Source organism: Lycium ferocissimum, unplaced genomic scaffold (genome assembly GCF_029784015.1).
Source record: "Lycium ferocissimum isolate CSIRO_LF1 unplaced genomic scaffold, AGI_CSIRO_Lferr_CH_V1 ctg24531, whole genome shotgun sequence".
Lineage (NCBI taxonomy): Eukaryota > Viridiplantae > Streptophyta > Magnoliopsida > Solanales > Solanaceae > Lycium > Lycium ferocissimum.
In genome coordinates, this window is record NW_026721690.1 from 16661 (window position 1) to 28971 (window position 12311).

General features: G+C 39.2%; 1 long non-coding RNA gene across 1 annotated transcript; it reads left to right on the top strand.

Moving 5' to 3' along the window:
- Window positions 1-6584: 6584 nt before the first annotated feature.
- LOC132043438 (uncharacterized) lies at window positions 6585-7113 on the top strand. Its single transcript, XR_009411805.1, has 2 exons — window positions 6585-6745; window positions 6881-7113. It is a non-coding gene; the product is annotated as an uncharacterized LOC132043438 (long non-coding RNA).
- The last annotated feature ends 5198 nt before the right edge of the window (window positions 7114-12311 follow it).

Sequence of the window (12311 nt, forward strand, 5' to 3'; positions counted from 1 at the left end):
GATATCCCTAAGGGGTTACCCCCTTTGAGAGGAATAGAACATCAAATTGACTTTGTGCCTGGATCTCAATTGCCGAATAGGCCTGCTTATAGAAGCAATCCCGATGAAACCAGGGAACTACAAAGACAAGTAGAAGAGTTACTTGAAAAGGGATTTGTGAGAGAAAGTATGAGCCCGTGCTCTGTTCCCGTGCTTTTGGTACCAAAAAAAGATGGTACTTGGAGGATGTGTGTAGATTGTCGCGCCATCAACAAAATAACGGTAAAGTATCGCCATCCTATTCCCCGTCTAGATGATATGCTTGACCAATTGCATGGTTCTAAAATATTTTCTAAAATTGATTTAAAAAGTGGATACCACCAAATTCGAATGAATCCCGGAGATGAGTGGAAAACTGCTTTCAAAACTAAGTATGGCTTGTATGAGTGGTTAGTGATGCCGTTTGGTTTAACTAATGCACCTAGTACTTTCATGAGACTAATGAACCATATCTTTAAGGATTTTCATGGCAAATTTGTTGTGGTCTATTTTGATGATATTCTGATCTTTTCAACCTCTCTTGAAGAACATGTGGAACACTTGAGCTAGTTTTTTATGTGCTTAGGGAGCGACAATTGTATGCTAATATGTCAAAGTGCACGTTTTGTGTTGATAAAGCAGTCTTTCTTGGTTTTGTTGTTAGCTCAAAGGGTGTTGAGGTTGATGTAGATAAAATTAAAGAAGTTAAAGAATGGCCTACACCTAAGAGCGTGACGGAAGTTAGGAGTTTTCATGGACTTGCTAGTTTTTATAGGAGATTTGTGAGGGACTTTAGTACAATTGCTGCACCATTAACTGAAGTCATAAAAAAGGATAAGGTTTTTAATTGGGGAACAGAACAAGACCATGCATTTAATGTCTTGAAGGATAAGTTGTGTTCTGCACCTTTGTTGCAATTACCTGATTTTTCTAAATCCTTTGAAATTGAATGTGATGCTAGTGGAAAAGGGGTTGTTTTAATGCAAGATTCTAAGCCTATTGCATATTTTAGTGAGAAATTGAGTGGAGCTACATTGAATTATTCTACTTATGATCGTGAGTTATACGCATTGGTAAGGGCTTTGGCTACTTGGCAACATTACTTGTGGCCGCGTGAGTTTGTGATAAAGACTGACCATGAGTCATTGAGGTACTTGAAAGGCCAAGCTAAGTTGAGTAGGCGACATGCCAAGTGGGTGGAGTTCATTGAGACGTTTCCTTATGTGATTTCATACAAGCAAGGTAAGGACAATGTGGTGGCTGATGCATTATCCCGCAGGTACGTTCTTGTCTCTACTCTTACTTCTAAACTAATGGGATTTGAGCACATTAAAGGTTTGTATCTTGATGATTCCGAGTTTGGGGTTGCTTATGCTGCATGTTTGAAGGGACCCTTTGAGAAGTTCACTTTACGTGATGGGTTCCTTTTCAAGGAAAATAAGTTGTGTGTGCCAATATGTTCATTGCGTGAGGTTTTTGTAAAAGAGGCACATTGCGGGGGTCTTATGGGACATTTTGGAGTGCCAAAGACCTTAGATATACTTGCTGAAAATTTCTTTTGGCCTGGCATGCGCAAGGATGTAGAAAAATTTTGTGCACAATGTTTAGAATGTAAACATGCTAAATCTAGGGTTTTGCCACATGGGTTGTACACGCCTTTACCTGTTCCGATTTCGCCTTGGATAGATATCTCTATGGATTTTGTCTTAGGTTTGCCGAAAACAAAGTATGGTAAGGATAGTGTCTTTGTTGTGGTGGATAGATTCTCTAAGATGGCTCGTTTCATTCCATGCTTGAAAACTAATGATGCTTCTCATGTGGCTGATTTGTTTGTTAAAGAAATTGTGAAATTACATGGCATACCTAGAACTATTGTTAGTGATAGGGATGTTAAGTTTTTGAGCCACTTTTGGCGTGTTCTTTGGGGAAGGCTAGGGACCAAATTGTTGTTTTCTACTTCTTGTCACCCACAAACTGATGGGCAAACTGAGGTAGTGAATAGAACTTTAGGTAACATGTTGAGGGCTGTTTTGAAAGGTAAATTAACTTCTTGGGAGGATCACTTGCCTTTGGTGGAATTTGCATATAATAGAACTATTCATTCTTCTCGGGTCTTCTCCTTTTGAAGTTGTTTATGGTTTTAATCCCCTTACTCCCCTTGATTTAGTGCCATTGCCTACTAATGATGTTGCTAGCCTTGATAGAACAAATAAAGCTGAGATGATGAGAAAAATACATGAGCGAACTAGACTGGCCATTGAAAAGAGGAATGAGCAAGTTGCTTCGAGAAGAAACAAAGGACGAAAACAAGTCATCTTTGAGCCTGGGGACTCAGTTTGGGTTCACATGAGGAAAGAAAGGTTTCCTTCCAAAAGGAAGTCTAAATTGCATGCTAGAGGCGATGGACCCTTTAAAGTTCTTGAGCGAATTGGAGACAATGCTTACAAGTTGGACCTGCCTGGTGAGTATCAAGTAAGTGCTACTTTCAATGTTGCTGACTTGTCCTTGTTTGATGAAGGGTTAAATTCGAGGACGAATTCTTTTCAAGAAGAGGGGGATGATAGCTCCATGGGCAAGGATGGCGCTATAGAAGCCCTAAGAAGATCGTCGTCAAGGTCACAAGCTAAGGAGATGCAAGCCAAGGTTGCTAGGCTTCAATTGGAAATCAAAAAGATGCTGATCGTGGAAGAAAAGCCCAAGAACGAGTCCAAGAATTATGAGAAGAATGGGCTAAATACTACACATATTTCATGATCCAAGTCCAAGCTCAAGAGGAGGAAGATTGGGCCCCACATGGAGCCCAAAAGAGCTTAAATTCAAGCTCACATGGGGCTGAAGTTTCTGCCCAGAAAGGAATTAAATCCAACCCAAATTGGGTTGGAGAAAGTCACACGTACAAAGTGACTTTTTGGGCAACCTTCTCCTTATTCTATTAGGGAAGAAGTTTGCCAATTATTTTACATGCTTTCCTAGTTTAATCCTAATTAGGTTTTAGTATTTAATTATTTCCATAAAAGTAGATTCTAATCCTATTCTATTTGGGATAAGTTTCCCCTATATATAGGGGTGGATTTTGTTATTTTCATTGGACAAAATATTATTATTATTGAGAGTTTCTCTACTTTACACCTTTGTGTGTGGCTACTTTGGATTTATCTTGCAACCTTATAAGAACGATTCTTTTTAAGAGGTAAGATTAATTCCTGCTTGATATCTTTGGTTCTTATTCGTAAATTAAAGAAGGTAATTAGTCTTATACTAATTATTGTCTCTAATTTCTTCGAAATAGGGGTCTAGATCACCTTTTGATATAAGTTCTTGAATTGACTCTATTAGTATCTTAATTAGTCTTAATCCGCTAATTTTGAATACTAAGACCAATTAGGGTTCTTATCACTTAATCTTGAAATTTGGGGATTTTATTCTTGAATTTCGCCTATCTTTATATTCTTGTCTTTAATCTTCATATTTTTGCTTCCGCATTATAATCTTGTTTTGTTCAAGTAACCCGATTCTTATCAACCTTTCCGATACTTATCGTATGCATTGCCTTCTCTTGGCAACTTTCTCATCTAACATCAAATGTCTTTGAAATCTTACTTAAGGTCATCAAATGTCATTCTTTACTTATTGAAACACCGCATACTTTGTACTCTTCGTTAGTCTATTCACTGTGCATCAACGGAAAATTTTTCGAGGTGTAACAGTTGGGAAACTTCTTAATCCTTTCTTTGTGACATAACTTCTAGCTAGTATCCATTGAGTAATTACCTACTCAAAGTTTACTAGTTCTTGAGCTATAACTTTTTTCGTGCTAATTCTTTCAAGCTTTTCTCATTTTAACTCGTCATGAATTGTTTGACTCAAGTGCGCCACAATTAAAAGAGTCGTCTGACTATAGAGTCCACAATCTCACTCTAATCCCAAAAAGGTAGCATCTTTTGTATAATTTGGGAGATTGAATAGGAGTTGGTCAATTCTGAGGAAGCCAAGTACTACAAGACGGAGTGAACCAAACCTATTGTATCATTGAGTGAACCGAACGCCACCCAAATAAAGTAAGGGAGTGAGTAACGTGATTTTTAACTCATAACCTTTTCTTTGAGCTTTGTTATGCAGGTATACTGGACCAAGGTGCAATGAGGACTAAACCCGTTCAATCGAAAGTAAGAACTAGATGACTTACACAAAGGAGAGGACCACTATTTCCAAGAAAAGGAGAGAGATTGCCTAAGCCAAGGTTTCAAAAATTGAGGGTGAATGTTTATGGGTATAATGGCTTTGATCTAGAGCTTGACGATTTGTGTGACTCCACATTCATCTCTCCTTATGCGGCTGATTGGTTGAATTTGACATGGGTTAAAAAGAGATATCCATATGACTATAATGGGTACCAAGTTGAGTGGATGGCCAAGGTGGTAATATCTCATGGAGATTATGTTGAAACAGTCCGATGTGATGTGTTTCCCCTAAAAATAAGTCACTTATACTTTGGACAGCCCTGGTTTCAAAAACACGACGTTCCAAATGTACGAGCTTGGATAATGTATGTCATGGACGAAGAAGGATGGCCTCTCTTTTCATTCCCACTTCCGAAAGAAAGTCCCAATAGTGCATATGTCTTTTCTATGCCTATAGGGGAGTGTAATACCATGTAAAATGGGAAGTCCGGTTGACCGGAATGAGTGGGTGCCACAAAAGAAACAAGAGAATGGAATTGAAAAGAACATGAGAGAAAAGAAAAATAATGAGGGAGATGAAGTTCTTCACTCTAACACTCACAATGTTTCTTTTTCCTCTAGTTGTTTGAATTCTTTTGTAGGTACCATTGGAAACAATCTTGAGAATGAGCCTCATACAATGGAAACTCATGAAAAGGATGCAACAATTTTGGAAGAGCAGAATTGTCCAAAAGCGGGACTTGAAGGTAAAGAAGATCAATCTTGTGAGCCTAAAAGTACTTCTAAACTAACTACTTTAGATACTAATGTTAAGCATGTTGATTGTGTGAGTATGACTAAGGAATTATCTTGTTTGGGCTTAAAATCTTCTTTGTCTTGTGATGATAAACTAAATGAATCTTGTGGAGATACACTAGTTGTTCTCGGTTGTGATCCTGAAACTAAAACTACTTGTGAGTTTGATGTGATGAAAACTAGTGTTGACACTTGTGATGAGAGTCTTAATGCAAAAGACACAACTTCTGTGGTTGGAAGGAGTAAAAACAAGTTGATTGATTTTAATGTTTTGTCTTTAGAAAGCAATCTTGAACCTTGTGTGTGTGTGAGTAATATTCCATTATTAGTTGATGATTATTCTGGATATGATGGAATTGTTGGCCATAAATGTGATTGTTTGGAATTAGGCACACCACCCATGTTTGATAAGGAAGAAAGCAATTCATCTTTGAGTCTTTCTAATGTTGAATCGCATGATAATGAAATTGACTTAAATGATGAGTTTGAACATGTGGAATTCAATGATGATGTGAACTTGGGTGAGACCTTTCTTGTGAAACTATTTTTACTTGGAGATGCTTGTTTATTAATGATGAGTTTGAGTTTTTTAATACTCTTTCTTGTGATGGAATTAACTCTTTGTTGGATAGTTCACTTGATAAAGGACATTGTCTTGGAAAGGAAAGTGTGGGAAGTTGCTTAAGTAATAAATCTTCTTTGTGTGGTCCAAATCGTGATCTTGTGCTTAATAGTATTCGTGATTGTGAAAGTGAACTTACTGATGGTGAAGTGACCTTAAGTAGCACTTTTCATTACTATTTGTTTGCGTATGATGAGGGTCATGATTGTTTTAGGAGCTTTTGTGATATGGAGGACTTAAAGTGTGACTTTGAGTGTGCTAGACATGTAGGAAGTGATCTTAAAGAGGATTGGGAAAGTAGTGCAGAATTTTTAATAGTGAAGAAGAATGTGAGGATGAGTTCTCACTAGGTTTTTAATTTGAGTTGAAATGTCTAGGTGTGAATAAGCTTGAAGCCGAAAAGGAAAGTAGAATGGTGGATGCTTGTTCTAGTGTCTATTACTTTACTTATTGTGATCCTTACATGGATCACTCACTCGAGATAGGCTATACCAAGTTCCTTAGCTTGAAATGTGGAAGTTATGCATTTGAATCCTGGGATAGTAGTCACGATCTTAGAGGTAAAATTCTTCCTTTTGATAAGTTTGATTGTGTATTTGACTTTTTTGTAGGTTCTTGTCAAAGGAAAAGACGAGAGAAGTATGAGAAATCTGGTCATTACACATGGTTTGATCCCTTTGATGTTTCTAAGATCAATGATGGCACATATTCTTACCTCATGATTCATGCTTCTCTGGAGTACTCTTGTAGTAATTGGATACATCATTGTCACTCTTGTTTGTTGTTACTATTCGAGTTACTAGTAGATATGCTTGAGACATATGCTAAGCTTGATGTGTTGACCATTTCTCGTTTTTGACCCCGGAATTGATCATAAGGTTTATAACTTGTTGGAATTGATGACTTTGGTGGGCCGGTACATTACTTCAGTATGGCGCTGAGTTATTCTACTTGTTTTGTACTTAGCCTTGGGAAGAATTTAGTGTATTTTAAGGTGAATCAGGTGGAGAGCCATTGGAAAGATCCTCCCTGGAAATCATTGTGGTATGCGACCACGACTTGCAAACTCCATGAAGATGGTAGGTTTTCTTGGCTCATGCTTCTTCTTGGGCTTTCCAAATCCATGACGGTAATCTATATTATCTTTGGGTAGTTTTGTAGCACTCTTGTTTTATATCATGATTATTCACTCATGTTGCCACTTAATTGTTACCCGATTGAGACTTGGAAGCTACACATACTCATTCTCGTCCATGTTTTGCAGGGATCGAATTTGAGGACAAATTCTTTTCAAGAGGGGGAGAATGATGTAGTCCATATAGCCATGATGATGATCCAACTGTGCCATAATGATGTGGTTGAGGTTGATGCTGCGGTCGAGGTTGATATTAATGTTGTAATTTCGAGGATGAAATTCTTCCAAGAAAGGGAGGATGATGCAATCCAAATTACCATGGTGACGACTCAAGTGTTCAAGCCGAGGAGACCCAAATTGAAGCTCGAGAGGATGTGGATTGAAGCCCAAGATCTCGCCCCTACGTAAAGAACAAGTCTAGCAGCCCAAATTAGGACTTCTAGAAGCTCTAGTGTGAACATGAGGGGCTGGTCTAATGTGAACGAAGGAAGCTTACCTTTTTGTGTTTTCTAGGCTTATTAAAGGCTATTTTGACTTTCATAATGTGTAGTGACTTTCTAGGCATCTAGGAGTATGCATTTTGTAGTCTTCTATGCACCTAGAAGACTACGCTTCAATTTATTTCTTTTGACTAGTATATTTTAAGAACCTTATTTAAAGGTGCTTGTAAATCATTTGAAGGGAACCTATCTTGAAATATATGAATATTGAACTTTTCTCTCTAGTTGAGACTTGTTATGATTTGGTGGACTCCAAATTGTACAACCCCCGTTTGATCATTCAATTTGCAAGAGATTGCTATTCTCTTGAGGATTGTTGCATAAGATAGGTTCCTTGATCCTTTGGAAGGTAACTAGGACTAGTTCTTCTAGTTAATGTCCAATTGTTTGTCAATTGTGTCTTCTTTTCTATCTTGTCTTTATTTTCTTGCATCACTGGGTCACCAACTGGTGTAGACACCTCAAAAGTTTTAATCAACTCAGGCTCTATCCCAAACTTACCAGCAATAAATGATGTAACATATAATAAGGTGGACCCTAGGTCAATCAATGCATATACATCATAGAGAGAGACTGATAATATGCCTGTAACAACATCAGGAGACGAATCACGATCCTGTCGACTAGCTAATGCATAGATGCGGTTTTGAGGACTGCTCAAACTGAATGCTCTACCCTTTCCTCCACCACGACCTGCTAGTGTCTGAAAACCTTGCCCTGAAGGGTGTACAGATGAAGAAGAACTAGCTACGGACCCTGTAGGCTGAACTATACCTACACCACCTCTCGACGGACACTCCCTCATCATATGACTTGGCTGGCCACAAGCACAATGTATTTGATCCTGCCGACATTGTCCGGCGTGTAGCTTACCACACTGGGCACACCGTGAAAAAGGTGGCCTCATCTGACCTGACTCCTGCCTATAATAAGAACCCAAAGCTCTAGAACTCTGACCCACTCCGGAATAAGAAGGACGATTAAATCTCTGACCTGGAAACCGCGGAGGTGCACTTGTCGCTGAATGGGCTGAATATCTAGAATATTGTTGCCTCTGACCTCCTCTAAACTCACCAGCAACATCTAAAGATTTAAACCTCTTACCATGACCTCGGTCCTGCTCACGCTCTGTCCTCTGCTGACGCTTACGGTCCTTCAGATTCTGTGCATATGCCTGTATGTGAGAAATGTCCATACCAGGCTATAGTGCAGCTGTCATACAATCATCAACCAAATGTGGTCCTAAACCGAACACAAAGCGGTGAACTCGATCCTCCATCTCAACCACTATAGTTGGGGCGTATCTAGCCAATGAATCGAAGAGCACACTGTACTCTCGAACACTCATGCTGCCCTGCTGAATATTCAAGAACCTGCCTGCTCGAGTCCATCAAACTTCTGGCTGCAAATAGTGGCTAATGAAAGCCTCTGAGAACTCTTGCCAGACTGCTAGAGGGGCATTCTCACCCCTAGATAACTCCCAAGTCTGATACCACTGCACCGCAGCATCACGAAGCCTATAAGAAGCCAATTCCACTGACTCAATCTCATTAGCATGCATGGCCCTCAAAGTCCTCTGTATGCTCTCAATAAAGTCCTGAGGGTCCATGTTCTGCCTCAAACCAGAGAACTCTAGAGGATCCAAACCAAGAAAGTCCTTGACCTTCGCACTAACAGCTTAGTCTGCCTGATCAACACCAACTCCTTGATGTCGAGCCTGTGGCTACCAATCTACTCAACAACTGAATAGCATCTCGCATATCTTGACCTGTGCATCGTCAGCTGAGGAACTGGAGGCACTGGGGTAGGTGCTGGAGCTAGGATTGGGACTGGCTCCCCTCTAAGCTCCTCCGGAGCGGGTAGGGTACGTGAAGTCTGAGATGAAGTCTCACTCTAAGACTCACCCAGAGCCCTGGTGGCCCGTGGGGTATGCTAGTAGCCTCTCAGGTCACTGTCTTGCCCTTCTGGGAAGCTGTAGCTATCTTCGGAGGCATCGAAATCATAACAGGTTATTAGAAGGCGAATTCTTACCATACGGCTCTATTGCATGATCTTGGATAGAAAGTATGACAACATCCTAGTTGACCTGCAGCCTTCTATCTATAAGTGTGATGCACAACACACCCATAAACAAGACTCTACTGGACACGGTGTCACGCCCCAAAACCCACCCTAGACATGACCGGCATCCGACGTCATGAACAACATCGGAAGAACCTAAAAGATGAAATAACAACACTTGAACCTGCCAGGTTCAATATTCACCTCCAACAGTTTATAAAATAAACACAATCAAATCATGATATATGTTATAAAATTTATATCAAAACGTGACGAACACCCAAGAGTTAAACAAAACTCAACAACTACCCACAAGAATGTGTACTATGAAGCTTCTAAGGTAAAAGAGCAATTTGTCTGACGCATCGGGACGCAGCCCGAAAAACTAGAATAGTAAATAAATATTATAAGGGGTGTCCCACGAATAAAAGTGTGGGCTCACCAAGTCAGCAGCAATAGGAAGTCCTTCTTAAGCGTTTTAAGTATCAAGAACCTGCTTTTCTCCGTTACCTAACATACCATCAAAAACAACAATGGTAGTGGCGGTAATGAAGAGGATAATGAGGAGTAAGTAAATTGAATGAGATGGATCTAAATGAGGAACTAGAGGCTAGTGGTGGTAATGAAGAGGATAATGAGAAGTAAGTTCGTGTAAGACAACTTCATGGCATTAAGATGAATAGAACAGATCTAGCACCGAAATCGATACGTTCATTCTGGAAGATAACGGAAGGATATAGAATAATATACCGCAAAGATGATATAAGTATATGAGAAGCTTGCCAATACCACTATAGAGATTCAACTGGTTAACATAGTGGAGAATAGCAATAGCAAAATATGGTATATGTCGAGAAAACCTGAGTAAAGATATAGTATCCTAGATATGGTACATCTTTAAAAACCAAAGCTTGAAAGGGTATTCAGGAAAGGAGTATTTCTGTCACAACCCAAACCGGTGAGTCATGACGAGTGCCCGACTTCTACTTATCCGACACTCTGATATTTGTACATGAATCTTACTGAATAAAAGGGTGGCCTGTATATGACTTGTAACTAAATTATACTGACTTCTGTATGAAAAAACGCAATGAATTATGTATCAAGGGCTCATAAGCATACATATATATATACATACTAGAAACAACAGTGCAAGCCGAATAAGCCGTTTTAGATACTGTTCAACAAAATAGAAGCCGACAAGGCTATATGACTTCCACACTATGTACAACTGTCTATAGACCTCTAAAGGAGTACAAGGCTGTAGAAAGGACGGGACAGGGCCCTATCATACCCATATATACATCAAAATAGCATATCAAAATGGACAACAACTCCGAACCAAGTGGAGTACACCGACTACTGCTGGATAAAAGTCCTACTGAGCTGGACCGCCTGACTCTCTACCTGAACCTACGGGCATGAATGCAGACCCCCAAGCAATAGGGGAGTCAGTACAAATAATTTACCGAGTATGTAAGGCGTGAAAGCAAAGTGAAAGTGACAAGAACATGAAATAAGTATGTAAAGAACCAACCTAGGCAACTGAATGCATCTGAATAACTCTATATAACTAAGGGAGCCTCTAAGGGCATATCATATACATGTATCTTTGAAAATCATATACATATATAAGTAATATCCTACCCGGCCTTATACTATAGGCTCAATGTTATCCGTACCCGGCCGTGACAGGCTCGGTGGTATCTGTACCCAACTGCAGTGGTGTGCACAATAGGTGCCATACCCGTCCGACTATAGCACGGTTCAGTGTGATAAATAGCTATGCATATATAGAAATGCATGAAGGACTCGTGAAAGACGACTCTGAACTCCTTGGAGTAACATAAGGTCTCCAAGTGATAAAAGAAGCTAGTACATCAATGTAATAGATTTTTCGAAACTATAGATATGGAACATATGAAGTCAAGGATACAAGTATCTCTATACAACCTAGGAATAGAGTCTTTGGAACTTTCTTGTTTACTTCTTTCATTCGTATCATAAGGATCATGCCAAAATGAAAGAAAGGGATAGCCTTAACATACCTCGAAGTCTATCTAAATGTCCAACGTTTACTTCCCGAGCTCGCAAGTCTACAACCAAGATAATATAGGTTACAATTAGACCTTATGCATCTCTTACTGTCCAATTCAAGTACGAATGAAACTTAACGAAATTCGAGCAGCATTTCCCCTATAATTCTTACTCCAATCCATCTCCAAAACAGCCCACAATATACACAACATCATCAACAACAACAATAACAACATTCACAAGTTATATTCCAAGAATTCCATCCACAACAACTCAGAACACACTCCAAATTAGTCCACACGATGACAAACAACAGCAACCACTTATACGATTTCCCGCCATTAATTCCGTAGTTTTCATTTCACAATTTAGCTATGACCTGGATGAATTTAAATATACCTAGGAGAGAATAGCTCTTACCTTATATGCCAAGAAATGATCTTCTTCCACTTCTTCCACCTTACTTGCCTTAGAAGAAAGCCCGAATTCAAACAACGCGATAAAACAGAACAACGAGATCGAAGTAGGGAGCAAAATCCGTATGTTGGTCTTGAGAAAAAATTACATGTTACTTCCCTTGAAAGGAACTCATGTAGTTGCCAACTGAGAAGGGAATGTTGCTGCTATATTTACTAAGTGTTGCTGTACGAAATAACATAGTGGCTGCACACACATTTATAACATAAAATGGAAAAATGATATTGTTATGACCCGTATTTCGTACGTTTGAATAATTCGAGATGGTTGCAAGAAGCTAAGGACAAAGCTATATTGTGATCTTGTTTAATGCACAAGTTGTTTACGAGTACTAATTGTGAATGTCATTAGTGTGGAAATATGGAGAAGGGTTAAGGGTAAAAATGGAAATTCACAAAAGAATTTATGGTAATATTGCGGAAAAGGTTAAGGGCAAAATTGGAATTGGGAAATTGGTTGTCTTGAACAAAAAAAAAAAAAGAAAA